Source organism: Triticum aestivum, chromosome 2D, assembly GCF_018294505.1.
Source record: "Triticum aestivum cultivar Chinese Spring chromosome 2D, IWGSC CS RefSeq v2.1, whole genome shotgun sequence".
NCBI classification, from domain to species: Eukaryota; Viridiplantae; Streptophyta; class Magnoliopsida; order Poales; family Poaceae; genus Triticum; species Triticum aestivum.
Window position 1 is genome coordinate 427,549,814 of NC_057799.1, and position 23,365 is coordinate 427,573,178.

Sequence of the window (23,365 nt, forward strand, 5' to 3'; positions counted from 1 at the left end):
GGTCCCATAGGTAGCCGCGGATACCCCGTGACATCTTTGGCGCGCCAGGTAGGGGCAGCGCTTGCGCGAGCCTGAAAGTGTACATAGCGCGTCATCTTCATCGCCATCTCCATCTTCGACAACGCCATCGACCATGGCGCCTAAGAAGAAGAAGTCCGGCCCTTCGGCCCATCCGTCCACCTCGAAGGCTCCACGGCCCGCAGCCTCTGGTGCCTCAGAGGATGCGGGGGCGAGCGAGGATGTGAACGCTACTGAGGGTGTGGTCGGAGCAGGCGGCTCCATCGCCACTCCCCCTGTGGCCGACCCAGGGGCTGAAGATACCGGAGGAGGACAACGTCAGCAGAGCCTTGGCGGTCAGGCTCCATGAGCTGCGGGCGAGGGGGTCAGTCCGTCTGCACCCTCTCCCCCCACCGACGAGCACAACCACAGCAATGGCGCTCGGTCCAGGGTGAACCATCGCCCTCCGGCCACCCCCGCCACGGGAGCGACCGTGGCCATGCCTCCTCTCGGACGAGTCGACCAGGCCGCTGTGCTCGACGGAGCCGCTGACCCTCGAGCACCACCGCCGCGCGACCCCGCTGCCCAGGTGGTCGTCCCATAGCTACGTGGACGCGGCACCCCCGTTGTCGCCGCCGCTGGCACCATTAGGAGCCGGGCGACGGTCCGGTCAACGTCATCAACATCTATGCCGAGCACTGCCACGGAGGCCATGGCTCGAGTTCAGTTACTACTGAGGTTTCCGCCAGCGGCCGAGCTGATGGATGAGTGGCGTGCCACTATCCAGAGCCTGCTCGGTTTCGCTGAGGCTGGGGGCTCACGGCGAGCTAGCCCGCCACGACCTCCCCAAGCGACAACAACCGCCCGTACTGCTGGCCGGACGGAGGGGGTTGTCCCCTCGGTGCAGTTCCCACCACGGCAGCCAACGCGGGCGCAGCAGAATCAAGACCCCGACGACGCCTCGATGGCCTCTTCCGACCCTCGAGCACGTCCAGGCTAACATCGAGCCTCGGAGGATAGGCGGCGAGGAGACGCATGCGTCATCATGGATCAGCACCACGACGACCCCCGCCAGACCGGCGGGTGCGGCGGCCTCAACGTCGACGAGCCTGCGCTCGGTGTTGGCGGGTGCCTACCTTTTGAGGTCGATGCCCTACCTTTACACGAGAGCTGCGGCAAATCCGTTGGTCGTCCGTTCGCGCGTTCAAGCCAGAGATACCTGAGAAGTATGATGGGAGGCTAAACCCGGCAGAGTTCCTACACCATCGCTGTTCAGGCTGCCGGGGGAAGAGACGAGAAGGTGTTCGCCAACTACTTCTCGTTGTCCCTCAAGTCCAATGTGAGGCTTGGCTGATGCACCTACCGGAGAACTCCATTTCGTCATGGGCGGACCTGTGCCATGAGTTCATCGGTGCCTTCACTGGTGGCCATCAAGAGCCTGGCAGGCCCAGCAACTTGCAGCTCCTCCAACAGAAGGAAGGAGAAACCCTCTGTAAGTATTTACAGAGATTCAGTAAAGTTCATAGAAATATTCCAAATATCCATCTGGCAGCTATTATAGCAGCCTTCCAGTCCAATGTGCGCAACTGTCGCATTCATTCTAAGACGAATGTGCGGTTGCCCAAGATGTGAAGGAGCTATACACACTGGTGGATAAGTGTGCTCGGATGGAGCAAGGAAGGAAGTTGCCCGGAGAGGAGGATTGCATCAATGTTGATTCAGAGGATGAAGATGAATCAACCATCCAGAGAAAGGGCATGAAGCGCAATAAGAAGCCAAGGTATAAGGCAGTGATGACTGTGGAAGGATCGGGCACACCTAGTACCGGCAATAAGGCCAAGGTTGAGGCCCCCAGCAAGGAAGTTGTCGCGTGCGCTGCCTGCCGGGAAGCCGCTGCCACGAAAAAATTTGGGAAAGGTGATGGGCCGTACTTCAAGATCCACTGGACCAAAGGCCACGACCTTCTGGAGTGTTATCAGGTTGAGTAGCTTGTCAAGAAACAGAAGGCAGAGTATGACAAGCATGATAAGGAAAAAGGTTAGAATGCTGCTGGCGGTAAGGGCCGAGGCGGTGAAGAAAATTGCCCCAGCAAACCCTTTTGGAATCAAGGAAAACCCGCCAGAGGCCAAGAGAAGGAAATTTGTGATGATGTGAGTGGTGGAGGGGATGAGGACGAAACTAGTGAGCAGGAATTTCAGAAGGCCACTAGCGCCCTATGCATTGATGGAGGTGCATCTTTGCACACTTCCCATCGCCAACTTAAGCGATGGGCACGAGAGGTCAATGTTGTGGAACCAGCGCCAGAGGCCCGAAAACCGCTCAAGTGGTCCCGCACGCCCATCATCTTTGATGAAGAGGATCACCCTGGCCGCACCACAACGGTAGGGTGTTTGCCATTGTTGGTCTCACCGACAATCCGCAACCTCAAGGTCAAAAAGATGTTAGTGGATGGTGCGGCCGGGTTGAATCTGATTTCCCCAGCAGTCATCAACAAGCTTCAGATAGGAGAAGAAGAGCTAGAAGTCACCGGCATGTTTCAAGGAGTCAATCCCGGTTGGAGCCGTCCCAAGGGAAAGATTACGTTGCCAGTGATGTTCGGGGGAGAGCTGAACTATCGGACTGAGAAGATTGTGCTTGATGTGGTTGATCTCCCCCTACCGTACAATAGGATTTTGGGACGCCCAGCTCTGTCTAAATTCATGGCAGCTTCACACTATGCTTGTAACACTTTGAAGATGCCTGGGCCATTGGGAGTCATCACTATCCCGTCAGATGAGAAGGATGCAATTATCTGCGTGGACAAGATGTACCGGGATGCAGTCGCGGCAGAGGCTGCGGCAATAACAGCGCCCGCTAAGGAAAGCAAAGGAAAGAAGAAGGATTGTAGGGCCTGCGGCAAGGAGTCTGCGAAGCGTGCCCCCTCCGAGTGCACGGCACCCGTTGACGACGTGCCGGAGTGTTCCAACAGCAAGAGATCCAAGGTTGCTACACCCCAAGTGAAGAAGGTCCCGGCAGGGCTGGCTGGCGTTGATGGTACTTTCACTATCAGCGCCACCCTTGATGACAAATAGGACAGCGCGCTCGTTGCCTTCCTGCGGGCGAATATCGATGTGTTTGCCTGGCAACCATCTGATATCCCCGGTGTTCCTAGGGAGGTAATCGAGCACCACCTTGTTGTCTGCCCACACGCCCGACCCGTCAAGCAGAAAGTACGGAAGCAGGCCTTGGAGCAGCAGCAGCTCATTGCAGAGGAAATCAAGAAACTAGAGGCAACTAGTTGGTCAGAGGAGTACTGCACCCTACGTGGTTGGCAAACCCAGTGGTGGTCCGAAAGGCGAATGGGAAATGGAGGCTTTGCATTGATTTCACAGATCTCAATCGGGCTTGCCAGAAGGACCCATTTCCCTTGCCGCGCATCGACCAGATCATGGATTCCACTTCAGGTTGTGATTTTCTCTCCTTTCTGGATGCATACTCTGGGTATGACCAGATCTTCATGTCCAAAGAAGATGAGGAGAAGACATCGTTCATCACTCCATGTGGTACGTACTACTTTGTCCGTATGCCTTTCGGATTAAAGAGTGCCGGGTCCACTTTTGCAAGAGCAAACCAGATTGGTTTTGAGCCACAGTTGCACAGAAACATAGAAGCCTATATGGATGACATCATGGTCAAAACCAAGGATAAATCCACCCTGATCTAGGATTTGGAGGAGACATTTTCTCATCTGCGCAAGATCAACTTGAAGCTTAATCCGGAGAAGTGTGTATTCGGTGTTCCCTCCGGCAAGCTACTTGGATTCTTCGTGTCCCATCGAGGGATTGAAGCCAACCCCGACAAGATCAAGGCCATCGAGCAGATCCAGGCGCCAAGGACAGTTAAGGATGTAAGGCGCCTGACGGGATGCGTTGCCGCGCTAAGCAGATTCATTTCCAAGTCTACCGAGCATGCCCTGCCTTTCTTCAAAATTTTGAAGAAGGCAGGGCCCATGAAGTGGACCCCGAAAGCAGATGCAGCTTTGCAAGAATTGAAGGCCTACCTATCATCTGTGCCTACCTTGGTTGCACCAAACCCCAAGAGCCGTTATTGCTTTACTTGGCGGCAACCAATCAAGTGGTCAGTGTGGCCTTGGTAGCATATCGAGAGGTGGAGGAGGCAGAAAGTGGCCAGATCACGGCAGAGTCAGAAAAAGATTAGAGCAGTAGTGAGCACGACAACGAGAGTAACCCCAAGGACGCGGCAAGGAAAAAAGTGGTGCAGCGCCCAGTGTACTTCGTCAGCTCCTTGTTACAGGGGGCTAGATCGAGGTACTCTAGGATGCAAAAGTTGATCTTTGGCCTCATCATGGCCTCAAGGAAACTGCACCACTACTTCCAAGCCCATGAGATCACGGTTGTCACTCATTTCCCGTTGCAAAGGATACTCCGAAACCCTGAGGCAACTGGCAGAATAGTGGAATGGGCTTTGGAGTTATCCAGCTTTGGTTTGAAGTTTGAGAGCACTTCAACCATTCATAGCAGGGCACTGGCAGAGTTTAATGCAGAATGGACGCCAACCCCTGATGAGGAAGTGAGAGAAACAGCTCTCCCCGGCAAGGAATCACCCCAAGAATGGATTATGTATTTTGATGGTGCTTTTCCCTACAAGGTGTAGGGGCTGGCGTGCTTCTTGTTGCCCCCTCTGGGGAGCACTTGAAGTACGTCATTCAAATGCACTTTGCCCGGGAAGAAGCCACCAACAATACAGCTGAGTATGAAGGGCTCCTTGCCGGGCTCAGGATTGCAACAGAATTGGGAATTAAGAAGTTGATAATTCGAGGAGATTCACAACTTGTGGTGAGACAAGTCAACAAGGATTATCAAAGTCCATTGAAGCATACGTCGAGGAAGTGAGGAGATTGGAGGAGCACTTTGATGGATTGCAAACAGAGCACGTACCCCGTGCGAAAAATAGCATAGCCAATCACCTGTCAAAGTGTGTTGCGCAGAAGCTTCCTGTGGAACCAGGAACTTTTGTTCTCCATCTCTCTCAGCCCTCTGTATCACCAGGCACAATGGCCCGGAAAAGGAGAAAGTTGGACTACGGTAAGCCTCTCCTGGTCGAGCCATCCGCCCCGGGCAGAAACCCTGCCGGAAACAACTCCTCACAGCCTGTCAGACCGCCCCCTCCAGCCGGGCCTATGGACCCCGCGAACGAGGCTGGTGCTCCCGCAGCCGAGGAGGTGCCGCTAGTCCTCGTTGCGGAGCCACGGGCTCCTACTTGGGCAAGGCACATCGTCTTCCTCCAAACCGGAGAACTTCCCGGTGACCAAGATGAAGTTGAGAAAGTAGCCCGGAGGGCCAGTATGTATCAGTTTGTCGATGACACTCTGTACAGAAGAAGGCCCAACGGTGTGAAATTGAAGTGTGTCTGCCGGGAGGATGGAAAGGAACTGCTGGCTGAGATTCACAGAGGAATGTGCGGCTCACACATTGGATCAAGGGCATTAGTTGGGAAAGCATTCCGGCAAGGATTCTATTGGCCCACAGCCCTCCAAGATGCAGTTGAGCGTCATTTCGGAGTTCTGGCAAGGATCATCACTAACAAGGGCACCCAGTTCACGAGCCACGCCTTCATGCAATACGTTCATGCTCTCGAATGCAAGATCTCATTCGCTTCTGTGGCACACCCCCGGAGCAATGGACAAGCTGAGAGGGCGAACTCTGAAGTGCTTCATGGACTCAAGATAAGGACTTTCTATACGTTGCAGAAGCACGGCAGGCGGTGGATCAAGGAGCTGCCGGTAGTTCTCTGGTCCCTCAGAACGACACATAACCGAGCTACCGGGCAGACTCATTTCTCCCTGGTCTACGGGGAAGGAGTTATCCCCACAGAACACATTTGCGGGTCCCCTCGATTGCTTGCCTACGATGAAGTAGCGCAAGATCAGCACCGGCGTGACGATGTTGTGCTACTCGAGGAGAACCGTCTCCGAGCTGCTACGCGTGCTGCACGCTACTAGCAAGCCCTGCATCGCTATCACAGCCGCATGTTTCATGCCCGGTGTTTGAGGAAGGTGACCTTGCCCTTAGGCGTGTTCAGTCTGCCAAGGGTACAAACAAGCTGTCACCAAAGTGGGAAGGCCCTTACCAGGTGGTACGAGTCACCAGACCTGGCACAGTCCGTCTGGAGACCGGAGATGGCACACCGTTGCAAAACTCATGGAATATTTAGCATCTCCGTAAGTACTACCCGTAAGGCGCGAGGCTGCCGGGCACCGCCCGACAGCCACCCTTTTGTACAGGCCTTGCCTCAACTGCATGTAACCCCTTGTATGAAGCCGGGGCGATGACCCCGTGCAAGAGAAAATAAAGAAGCGCTGTAGGGGGGCCCCAACTAAGATTGCATGCATGCACGAGCACACCCAGATCACTGCATAAGCATTTCATGAGCATTTGCATATGCATATAGATAGGATTGCATCCTGCATTCATGCTCATCTACATGGAGTTTCAGGTCCCTGCCGTGAACTTGACTTCGACAAAGGATGGGAATATTGAACGGCACAGCGATCCCCGGCAAAGCCAAAACAGATAAGTTTACCTCTTGTTCATTAGTGTTCTGTAAGGCTATAACTTTGCATGAGAAAACCTCACCTCTCTTTTGATACTTAGGTGCTCCCATCTATGACTCGAACGTTGCTTCGGTCAGGATGGTCACAGTAGCCTTTGGTAAAAAGAAGTTGGCGGGGGGCTGGCCCCTCTGTCTGTTCCCCAGCAGACGGAACTATCCGGCAGACAAAGAGGGTGCCGCCAGGATATCCTGCCGGGAAAAACTTATTTATCTACATTAAAGAGGCACTCCACCTCCGCATGGACATATACATGCACAGGCCCCCGGCAAGGTTCATCTTTTTCATTCATATGCTAACACAAGTACAAGCATTACAGAACACAGGGATGGACTCGAGATTACATTATTTGAATTATAATTTGGCGATTGTCGGCAGATTTAAGATTGAAAAATGATAAGTGCTCCGTAATCTCCTCTCCCTGTCCCTCTTGTCCCAGGCATTGCAGTGGGAACAGAAGAGGGCGGGCGTCGCACTGGCACAATGCCACCCCGATCCTTGTCAGGAACTGGCAACCCCAGCCTGACAAGATCGGGAGTGGCGAGGCTGTGAAAAAGGAAGACGTGCGGAGCACCTCGACAGCCCCCTGGTCACCACCTCCAGGACCGGAAGGGGGGCTCCAGCACAGGCACCGGTAGAGGAAGACGCCGGCGCCTAGCCAGAAGCCCCCCCGGGGGAGGCGGAAGCAACAAGGGAACGAGCCTTTCCCCAGCAACCGAGAAAACGGTGATGACGGTGCCGGGGAAAGAGGAGGAGAGCCAGGCAGACGGGCAGCAGGTCGCCAGTACGAGATGAACGCGTCAATGCAGTCGTACTCCGACTGGACGGCCTGCCTCCCGTCTTCTCCTTCTCCCCTGGCTTTGTCTTCATCAACACCGTCACCGGGGAAGGCCAGGACTCCAGTCTGACACCTCCCTCGTGAAGACGGCAAACGACCAAGACAGCCAGGGGGCTGGAGCATGCCACGTCCCACCTTGGCGGGCAGGAAGGCGCGCCTCTCATTGACAATGACCCCAAGACCTCCGGGAGGGGCAATGATGGGATTTCCAATGATCTCCAGCCCCGCCTCCCGGCCGAGCCTCGAATAGACCAAGATATTCGCCATATCAAGGACCAGGCTTGATACATCTCCAACGTATCTCTAATTCATGAAGTATCCATGCTGTTATTTTATCATTCTTGGGTGTTTTACAATCATTTTATAGAAACTTTACATCATTTTTGGTACTAACCAATTGACATAGTGCCAAGTGCCAGTTGCTGTTTTCTGCATGTTTTTTACATCGCAGGAAATCAATATCAAACGGAGTCCAAACACAAAAAAACTTTACGGAGATTTTTTTGGACCAAAAGGAACCCAGTGGGCCAGAGCTGCACCTGGGGGTGCCCCACGGGGGGCACAACCCACCAGGGCGCGCCAAGGCAGCCTGGCGCGCCCAGGTGGGTTGTGCCCACCTCGATGGCCTCCCGCACCCCCTCTTTGCACTATAAATTCCCAAATATTCCGAAACCCTTCGGGGTTAACCTAGATCGGTAGTTTCGTCGCCGCAAGCCTCTGTAGCCACCAAAAACCAATCGGGAGCCCATTCCAGCACCCTGCCGAGGGGGCTTCATCTCCGGTGGCCATCTTCATCATCTCGGCGGCCAACACGATGAGGAGGGAGTAGTCCACCCTCGGGGCTGAGGGTTTGTACCAGTAGCTATGTGTTTAATATCTCTCTCTCTCTCGTGATCTATATCATGGGCTTTGTTAATATAGATGGATCATATGATGTTTCTCCCCTCTATACTCTTGTTGTGATGAATTGAATCTTTACCCTTTGAAGTTTTGTCATGTCGGATTGAATATTCAGATTTGGGAACACATGATTTATGTCTTGCGGTATGAATACTTGAGGTGACAATGGGGCATCATATTGATTCACTTGATATACGTTATGGCACTCAACTTGCGTATTCCCCCGGTGATATTTGGGAAATCTTTGCATAGGGGTTGATGCACGTTTTTATTATCTTTTCTCCGATAGAAACTTTGGGGTCTCCTTGTAGTTCTTTGTGTGGATTGAGTATTATGAATATGAATTTTCTTTGGTGTTATTTTAGTACGAACTCTTGATTATATCGATCGGAAAGAATAGCTCGCGTTATTTTAGTACGAACTCTAGGATAGATTGATCGGAGAGAATAGCTTTGAGGTGGTTCCCTACCCTACAAACAATTTCTATCTTTTGTTCTATGCTAATAGGAACTCGGGAGTGATTCTTTATTGCACTTTGAGGGGTAATCATATGATCCAACTACATTAGCATTGTTGAGAGGTTGCACTAGTGAAAGTATGGACCCTAGGCCTCATTTTCAAGCATTGCAATACCGTTTTTGTGCCCATTTACTATTTGCTACCTTGCTGTTTTTATTTATTAATATTATAAAAATATATTTCTACCATCCATATTACACTTTTATCACCATATCTTCGCCGAACTAGTGCACCTATACAATTTGCCATTGTATTGGGTGTGTTGGGGACACATGAGATTTCCTGTATTTGGTTGCAGGGTCATTTGAGAGAGACCATCTTCATCCTGCACCTCTCATGGATTGATAAACCTTAGGTCATCCACTTGAGGGAAAATAGCTACTGTCCTACAAAACTCTGCGCTTGGAGGCCCAACACGTGTCTACAAGAATAAAGTTGCGTAGTAGACATCAAGCTCTTTTCTGGCGCCGTTGCCGGGGAGGTGAGTGCATGAAGGTATATCTTTAGATCTTGCAATTGAATCTTTTAGTTTCTTGTTTAATCACTAGTTTGGTTTATAAAACAAAACTACAAAAAATGGAATTGAGGTTGCTTCATATTATTCATCTTTATAATGTATATCATGAAAATGATGGAAAGGAAAATTGTGCTCAATTGATAGAAGAAGAATTCTATAGAATGCTTGGTATAAATGATGAGCATGATTGCAATGTTGTTAGTGTGAATTCTTTGAATATCCAAAATGCTAATGATGATTGCACAAGTCATGACAGAAATGTTTCTTATAAGCATGTCACTTTTTGCGAAGTGAATAGGGAGTGCAATTGCACACCAAAAGGGAAGACAGATTTTGTAAGAAGCATAAGTATTTAGAAACAAAAAAGTTGCAAGAGAGGCTAGATGATTGTGCTGAAAGATTTAATTTTTTTCGCAATCCTTGTGAGCCTAGCAATTAATGTGGTCATTTAAATCTCCAATGCAAATTGTTTCATGATCAAATTGTGTCAAAAAATTATGATAACTTGATTACCCTTGAGCATCATAAAGAGCTTAGTCTTGTTTTGGGGTATGAAGAAATGAAACGTATAACTAAGGGTATTCCAAAATTTAATCTCGAGAGATTTCTTGATTTTGATCTAGAAGAAATTTATATGTTTTGTGCGGTAAATTGCATTGAGAACCCTTATTTTGCCAACTACCTAAAGAAAAGAAAACGAATGGAGTATGAAGGGAGTACTAATGAAAGGGAAAATGTTTCCCAATACCCTCCTAGTGTTTATTATGATGAATCAGGTAACGAGGAGGAGCCTCCTATCCAATCAATCTGTCCCACAAGAAGCTTGAAAAAATTAATTAAATCCACACATGATGTGGTGAAGAAGAAGAAAAGAAGAAAGAATAGAGGTAAAAAGGTATCTCTCCCAAATAATGTTGCTCCTATCACCCTTGTGCCTCATAAAAGTGAATCAAATATGTTGATGGAGGATGATGATATTGAGTATGATTTTGTGATACCTACTACTTTTTGTAATGATTATGATTGGGAAGATAACAATACCCCTTATGATTTTGAAAATCTTTTTAGCACTTGCTTGGAAGAATATGATAATGATGTTTGCTATACTATTGGTGCCATTCATACTATTGATAAGAATGATTGTGATGGTATGATAAACCACAAGCTTGGGGATGCTATGTTTGATGAGTATGATATGTTTGGAGATTTATTTGCTGGGAATAATTCTTGTCCTAAGCTTGGGGATTCTTTGCTTAATGAATATGATCCTTTGATTCCTTCTACTTCCGATAAGAAAATTTATTATGATGATAGCATGCCTCCTATTTATGATGATTACATTGATGAAAGTGGGTTTGGAAGAGTGTCAACTCTAGGTAGTAGCGATCCCACTATTTTGGAGGGTGTTGAATCTTATTACAATATTGATGAAAGTGGATTTGGAGAGGTCATGACTTTATTTAGTGATACATCCACTAATTTGGAAGAGGTTTCAATTGACTATGATAATTAAATTGCTATCTATGATGATTGTTATGATGACATGTATGCCATAAAGAGTAATAATTTTTCTATGCTTGTGCATGAAAAGAGTGCTGTATGTGATAGTTATATTGTTAAATCCATTCATGATGCCTCTGAAAATTATTATGAGAAAGGAACTTATGCCCTTACATATCTCAATAATATCAAGTTTCTTCTCTATGTGTTGATTGTTTTGAAGTTACACTTGTTTTTCCTTCCTATGCTAGTTGATTGTTGTTCCCATAAGTTGTTTGCACACAAAATCCATATGCATAGGAAGTGGGTTAGACCTAAATGTGCTATTCATATGCTTCATGATTCTCTCTTTATGTTTCAATTCTTATCTTTTATGCGAGCATCATTGAAATCATCATGCCTAGCTTAAAAGGCATTAAAGAAAAGCGCTTGTTGGGAGACAACCCAACACTTTTACCTACTGTTTTTGTGTGTTCAAATTATTATGCTACTGTAGTAATCATGTTTATAGATTTTGTTTCAATAAAGTGCCAAGTAAAGCCTTTGGGATCATGTTGGGTGATAGTTGATTTGATCTTGCTGAAAAACAGAAACTTTTGCGCTCACAAAAATAATTCTCATTTTGAACAGAAGGGTGATTTTGAGTTGATTATTTTCTCAGAAGATTAATATACAAATTTCTCGCGTGGTCCTAAATTTTCATAAGTTTTGAAGTATCAGAAGTATGGTAGTTATCCACATCATTACAGATTGTTCTGTTTTTGACAGATTCTATGTTCAATGCGTAGTTTGCTTGTTTTCTAGTTTCTATGGCTTATATTGCTCAATATAAATTGTGAAAATGATATGATACAGTAGGCATTGTGTGGAAACAATTATGAATCTTGTCTTTGACAGTACCAAAGTGAAATGGTTTGCTCTTTATCATACTAACCTATCTGCCAAAGTTCCGTTAAGTTTTGTGTGATTGAAGTTTTCAAGTTTTGGGTGAGATGTCGATATGAGAAGAATAAGGAGTGACAAAACCCTAAGCTTGGGGATGCCCAAGGCACCCCCAAGGTTATATATAAGGAAGATCCAAGCAAGTAAGCTTGGGGATGCCCCGGAAGGCATCCCCTCTTTCGTCTCCAACAATATCGGTAACCTTACTTAGGGCTATGTTTTCATTCGTCACATGATATGTGTTTTGCTTGGAGCGTCAATTTATTTTGTTAGGATTTTCTTGCTGTTATTTAGAATAATGTTTTACATCTCTTATTTCAATAAAAATGGCAATGATAGCCTTTACTATGCTTACTTTGCAAGTTTATATGTTGCTATTTGAAAACAGAAAGTTTACCGGTGTTGCAAAAATTCCCTAGAAAAGTCAGAACATGATAAAATGTTGAAACTTTTTGCACAATAAGCTCTGATAAATTTTCTACAGTGTGTTAAATTTTCAGATTTTTTTGATTTGAATAAGTATTGATACTCTTGCATTCTTTACAAACTGTACTGTTTTGGCAGATTGCTATTATGTTTGCATTGTTTGCATATGTTGCTTGTTTAATGATTATATTTGAGGATAGGAGCATTAAATATGCAGAGGCATTTAGTATGCAATGTTAAATAATAATTTTAGTGATTTGCTACAGTAGAGAATGATAAGGTTTTTGCATTGGTTTATACTAACTTATCTCACGAGTTCTTGTTGAGTTTTGTGTGGATGAAGTTTTTAAGATTTAGGGAAACCGTGATATAAAAGGAATTAAGGAGACACAAAAGCTCAAGCTTGGGGAAGCCCAAGGCATCCCAAGATAATATTTCAAGAAGTCTCAAGCATCTAAGCTTGGGGATGCCCCGGTAGGCATCCCACCTTTCTTCTTCAACAATTATCGGTTAGTATCGGTTGAGCCTAAGTTTTTGCTTCTTCGCATGAGTTGTGATATTCTTAGAATGTCATTTTATTTTTGTTTTGCTTGCTGTTTTAATAAAATACTTAGACCTAAAAGTTTTTAAATAAAATAGAGTCCTCAAATAGTTGCCAAGGAGGCTAAGTAAGCGGCATTCACATCCCGTCAACGAAGCTCATCTCTTTGGAATTGCTCTTGTGCTTCACTTATATCCTATGAGTAAATTGTTGAATAAATTGAATGTCATGAAGTTGAAATCATATCATGCCTAGTGGTAGCTTCACATTGGGTTTAGAAAGTGAAATATTTTGAGGCTTGACAATCACAATATTGGCCATACAAGCAATTCACGAATAATTAGTATAAGGAAGAGAACTTTCACATGCAAATACACTATCTTGGAAATCTTTTGTGATTGTGAGCCCCCATAAAAATAATATATGCCAAAATTGTTGATGTTGGACAAGGAAGACAACTAATGATTTATGCTTGTTCATGTTCACATAGAAGTTATATTGTCATAGATCCTTCAACATGTGGTGCTTGCCCCCTATCTTTGCTAGCCAAAAATTCCGCACTAAGTAGAGATACTACTGGTGCATCCAAACACCCTTAAACCCAAATCTTATTTGCAAGTGTCCACCATACCTACCTATGGATTGAGCAAGATCCTTCAAGTAAGTTGTCATCGGTGCAAAAAGGCAATAAAAATTGCTTCTAGAAGTGTGAGATCATTTAGTGTAAGAGAAAATTGAGCGTTGCACGAACTTGTGATGGTGAAGAATAAAAGCGACAGACTGCATAATAAAGGTCGCTATCACAAGGGGCAATGTAACATGACGTTCTTTTGCACTAAGGGGTTGAGCGTACAAACAAATAAGCACATGGCAACCTCTGCTTCCCTCTGTGAAGGGCCTATCTTTTACTATTCAGTATTTACTTTTATGCAAAGAGTCAAAGTTTTTCTCTTTATTCCTTTTTATTTTTCTCTTTTGGCAAGCATCATGTGGTGTGGAAAGATCTAGGCACATATGTCCAGTTCAATATGGGTAGCATGAGTTATTATTGTTGACATCACCCTTGTGGTGAATACGTTGGGAGGCAAAACAATAAGCCCCTATCTTTCTATGTGTCCGGTTGAAACGTTTTGCTCATGTGTATGCGGTGAGTGTTAGGAATCATAGAAGACTATAAGATGGTTGAGTATGTGGAGATCTTACTTAAACTCCGTTGAATAAGTTGAATTGCAATTGCTTGGTGACTACGAACATAGGTTGTTGGGTTTCAAGAGCATTCATTGTTTAAACCTTAACATGTGAATTGGTTGCTACTATAACATGAGAAATTTTATGAGAAAGAATTGCTGTTATGATGCTAGGAGAAGTGATTGAAATTATCATTGATCAAACTTATGCACTTTGCTAGCAGTCACACTTCATAAATTATTTCTTTTATCATTTACCTACTCGAGGACGAGTAGAAATTAAGCTTGGGGATGCTGATACGTCTCCAACGTATCTATAATTTATGAAGTATTCATGCTGTTATTTTATCATTCTTGGGTGTTTTACAATCATTTTATAGCAACTTTATATCATTTTTTGGTACTAACCTATTGACATAGTGCCAAGTGCCAGTTGTTGTTTTCTGCATGTTTTTTACATCGCATGAAATCAATATCAAACGGAGTCCAAACGCAACGAAACTTTACGGAGATTTTTTTGGACTAGAAGGAACCCACTGGGCCAGAGCTGCACCTGGGGGTGCCCCGAGGGGGGCACAACCCACCAGGGCGCCAGGGGGGCCTGGCCCTGGCGTGGCCAGGTGGGTTGTGCCAACCTCGGTGGCCTCCCGCACCCCCTCTTTGCCCTATATATTCCCAAATATTCCGAAACCCTTCGGGGTTAACCTAGATCGGAAGTACCGCCGCAGCAAGCCTCTGTAGCCACTGAAAACCAATAGGGAGCCCGTTCCGGCACCCTGCCGGAGGGGGGGAATCATCTTCGGTGGCCATCTTCGTCATCCCGGCGGCCACCATGATGAGGAGGGAGTAGTCCTCCCTTGCGGCTGAGGGTTTGTACCAATAGCTATGTGTTTAATCTCTCTCTCTCGTGATCTATATCATGGGCTTTGTTTATATAGATGGATCATATGATGTTTCTCCCCTCTATACTCTTGTTGTGATGAATTGAATCTTTACCCTTTGAATTTTTGTCATGTCGGATTGAATATTCAGATTTGAAAACACATGATTTATGTCTTACGGTATGAATACTTGAGGTGACAATGGGGCATCATATTGATTCACTTGATATACATTATGGCACTCAACTTGCGGATTCCCGCGGTGATATTGGGGAAATCTTTGCATAGGGGTTGATGCACATTTTTATTATCTTTTCTCCGATAGAAACTTTGGGATATCCTTGTAGTTCTTTGTGTGGATTGAGTATTATGAATATGAATTTGCTTTGGTGTTATTTTAGTATGAACTCTTGATTAGATCGATCGGAAAGAATAACTCGCGTTATTTTAGTACGAACTCTAGGATAGATTGATCGGAGAGAATAGCTTTGAGGTGGTTTCGTACCCTACAAACAATGTCTATCTTTTGTTCTCCGCTAATAGGAACTCGGGAGTGATTCTTTATTGCCCTCTGAGGGATAATCATATGACCCAACTATGTTAGCATTGTTGAGAGGTTGCACTAGTGAAAGTACGGACCCTAGGCCTCATTTTCAAGCATTGCAATACCGTTTTTGTGCCCATTTACTATTTGCTACCTTTCTGCTTTTATTTACTCATATTATAAAAATATATTTCTACCATCCATATTACACTTTTATCACCATCTCTTCGCCGAACTAGTGCACGTATACAGTTTACCATTGTATTGGGTGTGCTGGGGACACAAGAGATTTCTTGTATTTGGTTGCAGGGTCGTTTGAGAGAGACCATCTTCATCCTACACCTCTCACGGATTGATAAACCTTAGGTCATCCACTTGAGGGAAAATTGCTACTATCCTACAAAACTCTGTGCTTGGAGGCCCAACACGTGTCTAAAAGAATAAAGTTGCGTACTAGACATCAAGGCTCACTCCCCGAGCACCAACACCGGCATGCACTACAAAAAAAGACACATCCGTGACATTTCGGGCCGAACGAGTTTTTTTCTGTCATACTTATGACACTTCTATGACGATAATTGTGACAAAACCCGGTATCATCATAGATGTGGTGGGGTCCTACTTCTATGACAAAAAATCATGACAGAAAATGGGCTTTTCGTCCTGGGCGGGCCGGAGACGCAGCTGCATGACATTCTTTGGGCCGTCCATGACGGAAAAAACCGTGGTAGAAGCGATGGCGAGGAAAATATCGGGGAGTTCCCGGTTACAGTGGCTGGTCGGGGGTCAAGCGATGCGCGTTTCTCTCGTACGTACGCACGTGTGTGCGAGGCATTGGGCTCTAACCGAACCCGAGCGAGGCGTTGGGCTCGAACTGAACCCGAGCGATTGCACTGCAGGCTACGCGTTACTGAACCCGAGCGATCGATCAATCCCTTACTGTTAACTGAACCCGAGTGTGATTCCTTCGCTACCGCTGCTAACTGAAGCTGATCGAACACTGCTGCCTCCTTCCCTGGATGAACAGTGAGCATTGTTGAGGGGGTTTGGATGAACAGTTCCCGGTGGGGGGTTGGATGAACAGGACCCCGTTGTAGTAGAGGCCGTTGCCGCTGGATGAACAGTTCCCCGATCGATCGAGCCGGTGGATGAACAGGACCCCGTGGAGGGTTGGATGAACAGGACCCCGTGGAGGGCTAGTTGAACAGTAGCCGGTGGAGGGCTGGTTGAACAGTAGCCGGTGGAGGGTTGGATGAACAGTAGCCCGTGGAGGGGTGGTTGAACAGGACCCCCCTGGAGAGGGCTGGTTGAACAGTAGCCGGTGGAGGCTGGATGAACAGTCGCAGGTGGAGGCTAGAGGAGGTCGACGGTGGATGAATAGGAGCCCGTGGAGGCTGGAGGAGGTCGACAGTGGAGATGAACAATATCCCGTGGAGTCCAGTTTTGCGGTACGCCACACCCCTCCCGATGAACAGGACCCCCGTTTCGACCATAGGCTTCAACACAAGTCCGTTTCCTCCGTTTTGCGGCACGCCACACCCCTCCCGATCAACAGGACCCCGTTTCGACCGTAGGAGGTCCGTTTCCTCCATTTTGCGATACGCTAGACCCCTCCCGATGAACAGGATCCTGTTTCCACCGTGGCCAGTCTAACACAACGCCGTTTCCTCCGTTCTGCGGTACGCCAGGCCTCGTTTCCATCGCATGTTCCGTCCAAGCCGGTTGGCTCCCAATGAACAACACGCGTTTCGTTGCCTCCCGATGAACACGACGCATTCCGTTGCCTCCCCATGAACACGACGACGATGCAGTTTCTCTGTTCTGACCCAGCCACAGCCATGTACACGAGCCCTGGCCGTACGTATGCGCGAGTAGGCGTCCGAGACCCCGCCCGTATGTACGTACGTGGCCGTATTTACTTTCTTGCACCCTGGCCGCTATACGTACGTGTACATGCTACGTGCGCGCCTCTACTACGACACATGCGCACCTCTACTACGACACGTGCGCGCCTCTACATTGACTAGTATGTACATACACGTTCGCGACCAGAATGACAACGCTACGTATGCTTCGACCGGGTGGGTCCCGACTGTCAGGCACTTCCTTCTGTGCGAAGGTGTAGGTGGTGGGTCCCAGCAGTGAGGGGGCGAATAATTTTTTTTGCCCGGAATATGGACGTACTTCCTTGTGTGCGAAGATGTAGCTGCTGGGTCCCAACAGTAAAGGGGGAAACGTTTTTGTTTTCGTAAAATACGGTGGCCCGTCCGGTGGGTCCCTGCTGTCAGGTGGAGGAATCATTATTTTCCGTGAAATAAGGAGGCACTTCCTTGCTGCGGCCGTGGTCCCAGCTGTCAGCCTCTCCACGTACAGTACTCTTCCGATGGAAGTCGTTCCTTGACCACGTTGACAACGCCGCGGCGAGAGCACCAGGGCGGTGGACGACGGCGAGGCCTAGGAAGGGGACGATGCGGAGCCGGGGAAGACGAGCAATGGATGCCCACGCGGAGAGGAGTACGAGGGTTCATTGGTTCGGTTGCAGTGTGAGGCTGCCGTTGCCGCAGGGCCTGGCCAGCGATGGGAGTAGTAGGGGGTGGTGAGGCCTCCGCGGCATCACAGCCGGCCACGGGAAGCAGGAGCACGCGGCACGACCGGCGCTGGTTTGGGTGGCTGGAGCAACAAGACCACAGGTTGAAGAAGCAGTACCACCGTTGGATGGACATCGTACAATCACTGGAGCTAGAATCATTCATATTGACTAAGTTGACAAAGCCCTCCGTCCCCGTCAACTTAGTAGGCCCACAAGTCAGCCTCCCACTATGGTGGGTCCCAACTAGCAGGGGGAGTATTCATTTTTTGTGTGTAATAAGGAGGCACTTCCTTGCGTGCGAAGATATAGGTGGTGGGTCCAATCTGTCAGCGGGAGTATTCATTCTTTTTGGCGTAATAAGGAGGTACTTGCTTGCGTGCGGCCGTGGACCATGTGGGTCCCAACTGTCAGCCTCTCCATGTACGTCCCTCTTCCGATGTTGTCGTTTGTTGACAAAGTTGACCACGCCGTGCCGAGAACACCAGCGCGATGGACGACGACGAGACCTAGGAAGGGAATGACCCGGAGGCAGCGAAGCCATACCAGTGGAAGGATGTGGGTGAGTAGAGGGATGGCCTGGCCAGCGGTGGGAGTAGTAGGGGTGGTGAGGCCTACGCGGCAGCACAGCCGGCCACGGGAGGCGGGAGCAGGCGGTCCCGCCGGCGCTCGATTTGGCGGCTGGAGCAAGAAGATCAGAGATTGAAGAAACACGACGGCCGTTGGATTGACATCCAACGGTTACGTCTGCTAGAGTCGTTTGTTGTCGTATATAATAAGTAAAAAAATCTTGCATATGCATCAACTTAATAGGCCCACAAGTGAGACCATTCCCTATTTTTTTAATAATTTATATTTAGCTCATTGCAACTTCTTATGCAATTTATTGCAGTCCGTTTTTTTGTTGGCCAGGGCCAGGGTTAAAAATTTAAACGAAATTTCACATATTTCTGTGGGTTCCAAACTATTTTTAATACCGAAATGTCGAGCCAGATTTAAAGTACTTTGAATATATATTTGAATTAGGTTAAAGCAGAGTGAAATTGGAATCTGAAAATGTGAAAAAATTCAGAAATTATAAAGTAATTGCCAATTTGTCATCTGTTTTTTTATATTTACAGCCCATTTCATATTACTTTCAAGATTTGCACGCTTCTCGAAAGGGTTGCAGCCCATCAGGGCGTAAAAAAATAAGTAGGCCTGGATTGGGTATTATTCAGAAAAAATAAACTGGGCTCATTTTCACAAACAAAAAATAGCTGGGCTGGTCATGTGGTGAACATAAAATACAAGCCTGGGCTAGACGGGCCACAACCTAGTTGAAACCCTGCTCCGTCTCAACAATAACAAAAAAAATACTACTTGAGTAGCTACGGCCAAGGTGTCAGCCGATCTTGTGCTGTTCTCTTGTCTATTGACTATATACGCTGACAATGTCGTGGGTCCCAGATGTCAGGAAACCACTAGCAGGAAGCATTTTCTTTTTCCATACGCTGGCAATGGAGTATATATATATATAACAAAAAACGAGGAACTTCCTTGCGTCCGGCCATGGACATGGTGGGCCCCTACTGTCATCCTCTCCACGTACAGTCCTCTGCCAATTCCTCTTGTTTGTTGACCATGTTGACAACGCGAGAGGGTGGCGCCGCGGCGAGCGCAGCAAAGCGCACGGAGGATGATGGCGAGGCCTCGGAGGTCGGCGTTAATGATTTAGGAGACGGTGGGGCGGCGATGCGTGCGCTGAGGCGTGATAACCCACAAGTATAGGGGATCGCAACAGTTTTCGAGGGTAGAGTATTCAACCCAAATTTATTGATTCGACACAAGGGGAGCCAAAGAATATTCTCAAGTATTAGCAGTTGAGTTGTCAATTCAACCACACCTAGAAAACTTAATATCTGCAGCAAAGTATTTAGTAGAAAAGTAGTATGAAAGTAACGGTAACGGTGGCAAAAGTAACAGTAGTAGTTTTGTAGTAATTGTAACAATGGCAACGGAAAAGTAACTAAGCAAAGATCAATATGTGATAAGCTCGTTGGCATTGGATCAGTGATGGATAATTATGTCGCATGCGATTCCTCATGCAACAGTTATAACATAGGGTGACACAGAACTATCTCCAGTTCATCAATGTAATGTAGGCATGTATTCCGAATATAGTCGTACGTGCTTATGGAAAAGAACTTGCATGACATCTTTTGTCCTACCCTCCCATGGCAGCGGGGTCCTATTGGAAACTAAGGGATATTAAGGCCTCCTTTTAATAGAGTACCGGACCAAAGCATTAACACTTAGTAAATACATGAACTCCTCAAACTACGGTCATCACCGGGAGTGGTCCCGATTATTGTCACTTCGGGGTTGCCGGATCATAACACATAGTAGGTGACTATTGACTTGCAAGATAGGATCAAGAACTCACATATAATCATGAAAACATAATAGGTTCAGATATGAAATCATGGCACTCGGGCCCTAGTGAAAAGCATTAAGCATAGCAAAGTCATAGCAACATCAATCTCAGAACATAATGGATACTAGGGATCAAACCCTAACAGAACTAACTCGATTACATGGTAAATCACATCCAACCCATCACCGTCCAGCAAGCCTACGATGGAATTACTCACGCACGGCGGTGAGCATCATGAAATTGGTGATGGAGGAAGGTTGATGATGACAACGGCGACGGATTCCCCTCTCTGGAGCCCCGACCGGACTCTAGATCAGCCCTCCCGAGAGAGATTAGGGCTTGGCGGCGGCTCCATATCGTAAAACGCGATGAATCCTTCTCTCTGATTTTTTTCTCCCTGAACGTGGATATATAGAGTTGGAGTTGAGGTCGGTGGAGCCTCAGGGGGCCCACGAGGCAGGGGGCGCGCCCCAGGGGATGGGCGCACCCCCCACCCTCGTGGACAGGGTGTGGGCCCCCTGGTGTTGATTCTTCCGTCGGTATTTTTTCTATATTCCAAACATATTCTCCGTGAAGTTTCAGGTCATTCCGAGAACTTTTATTTCTGCACAAAAATAACACCATGGCAATGCTGCTGAAAACAGCGTCAGTCCGGGTTAGTTCCATTCAAATCATGCAAGTTAGAGTCCAAAACAAGGGCAAAAGTGTTTGGAAAATTATATACGATGGAGACGTATCAACTCCCCCAAGCTTAAACCTTTGCTTGTCCTCAAGCAATTCAGTTGACAAACTGAAAGTGATAAAGAAAAACTTTTACAAACTCTGTTTGCTCTTGTTGTTGTAAATATGTAAAGCCAACATTCAAGTTTTCAGCAAAGATTATGAACTAACCATATTCAGAATAACACTTAGGTCTCATGTTTACTCATATAAATGGCATAATTAACTAGCGAGCAATAATAATAAATCTCGAATGACAACACTTTCTCAAAACAATCATAATATGATATAACAAGATGGTATCTCGCTAGCCTTTTCTGAGACCACAAAACATAAATGCAGAGCACCTCTGAAGATCAAGGACTGACTAAACATTGTAATTCATTGTAAAAGAGATCCAATCATAGTCATACTCAATATAAACTAATAGTATTGCATGCAAATGACAACGGTGCTCTCCAACTGGTGCTTTTTAATAAGAGGGTGATGACTCAACATAAAAGTAAATAGATAGGCCCTTCGCAGAGGGAAGCAGGGATTTGTAGAGGTGCCAGAGCTCGATTTTGAAATAGAGATAAATAATATTTTGAGCGGCATACTTTCATTGTCAACATAACAACCGAGAGATCTCGATATCTTCCATGCTACACATATTATAGGCGGTTCCCAAGCAGAATGGTAAAGTTTATATTCCCCCACCACCAACAAGCATCAATCCATGTCTTGCCCGAAACAACGGGTGCCTCCAACCAACAACAGTCCTCGGGGAGTTTTGTTTGCAATTATTTTGATTTGAGCATGGGACTGGGCATCCCGGTGACCAGCCATTTTCTCGTGAGTGAGGAGCGGAGTCCACTCCTCTTGAGAATAACCCGGCTAGCATGGAAGATACAGATAGCCCTAGTTGATACATGAGCTATTCAAGCATACAAAACAGAATTTCATTTGAAGGTTTAGAGTTTGGCACATACAAATTTACTTGGAACGGCAGGTAGATACCGCGTATAGGAAGGTATGGTGGACTCATATGGAATAACTTTGGGGTTTATGGAGGTGGATGCACAAGCAGTATTCCCGCTTAGTACAAGTGAAGGCTAGAAAAAGACTAGGAAGCGACCAACTAGAGAGCGACAACAGTCATGAACATGCATTAAAATTAATAAACATTGAGTGCAAGCATGAGTAGGATATAATCCACCATGAACATAAATATCGTGGAGGCTATGTTGATTTTGTTTCAACTACATGCGTGAACATGTGCCAAGTCAAGCCACTCGAATCGTTCAAAGGAGGATACCACCCTATCATACCACATCATAACCATTTTAATAGCATGTTGGCACACAAGGTAAACCATTATAAACTCCTAGCTAATTAAGCATGGCATGAGCAACTATAATCTCTAATTGTCATTGCAAACATGTTTCATTCATAATGGGCTGAATCTGGAACGATGAACTAATCATGTTTACAAAAACAAGAGAGGTCGAGTTCATACCAGCTTCTCTCATCTCAATCAGTCCATCATATATCGTCATTATTGCCTTTCACTTGCACAACCGAATGGTGTGGATAATAATAATAGTGCACATGCATTGGACTAAGCTGGAATCTGTAAGCATTTAATACACAGGAGAAGACAAGGTAACATGGGCTCTTTGTTAAATAAACAATAATGCATATAACAACCACTTCAACATTTTCATTATGGTCTTCACCTCTCAACCCCGAAAGAAAAGAAAAGAAATAAAACTATTTACATGGGAAAGCTCCCAACAAACAAAAGAAGAACGAGAAATCTTTTTGGGTTTTCTTTTAATTATTACTACTACAGTCATGGAAAGTAAACTAGCTAAAAGCTACAACTAATTTTTTTGGTATTTCTTGAGTTTTTTTTTCAAACACACAAGAAGAAGTCTTAGAAAAGAAAATAAACTAGCATGGATAGTACAATGAAAAAGTATGAGCACCGACAACTAGAATGAGTGTGTGAACATGAATGTAATGTCGGTGGGAAGTACGTACTCCCCCAAGCTTAGGCTTTTGGCCTAAGTTGGTCTATGGCCACGGCTGGCCTGGCGGATATCCAAAGTTGTCCTCTCCAGTGTACTGAGGAGGATCCTCAGGTGCCACTGGTTAGCGAGCTCCTCCGGATCCCACTGATAAACAGACTGCCGATAAGGGTCAAGTGGTGGCTCCGGCTCAGCCTCTGGAGCAGGTGCCACGCTCAAGTATGCATG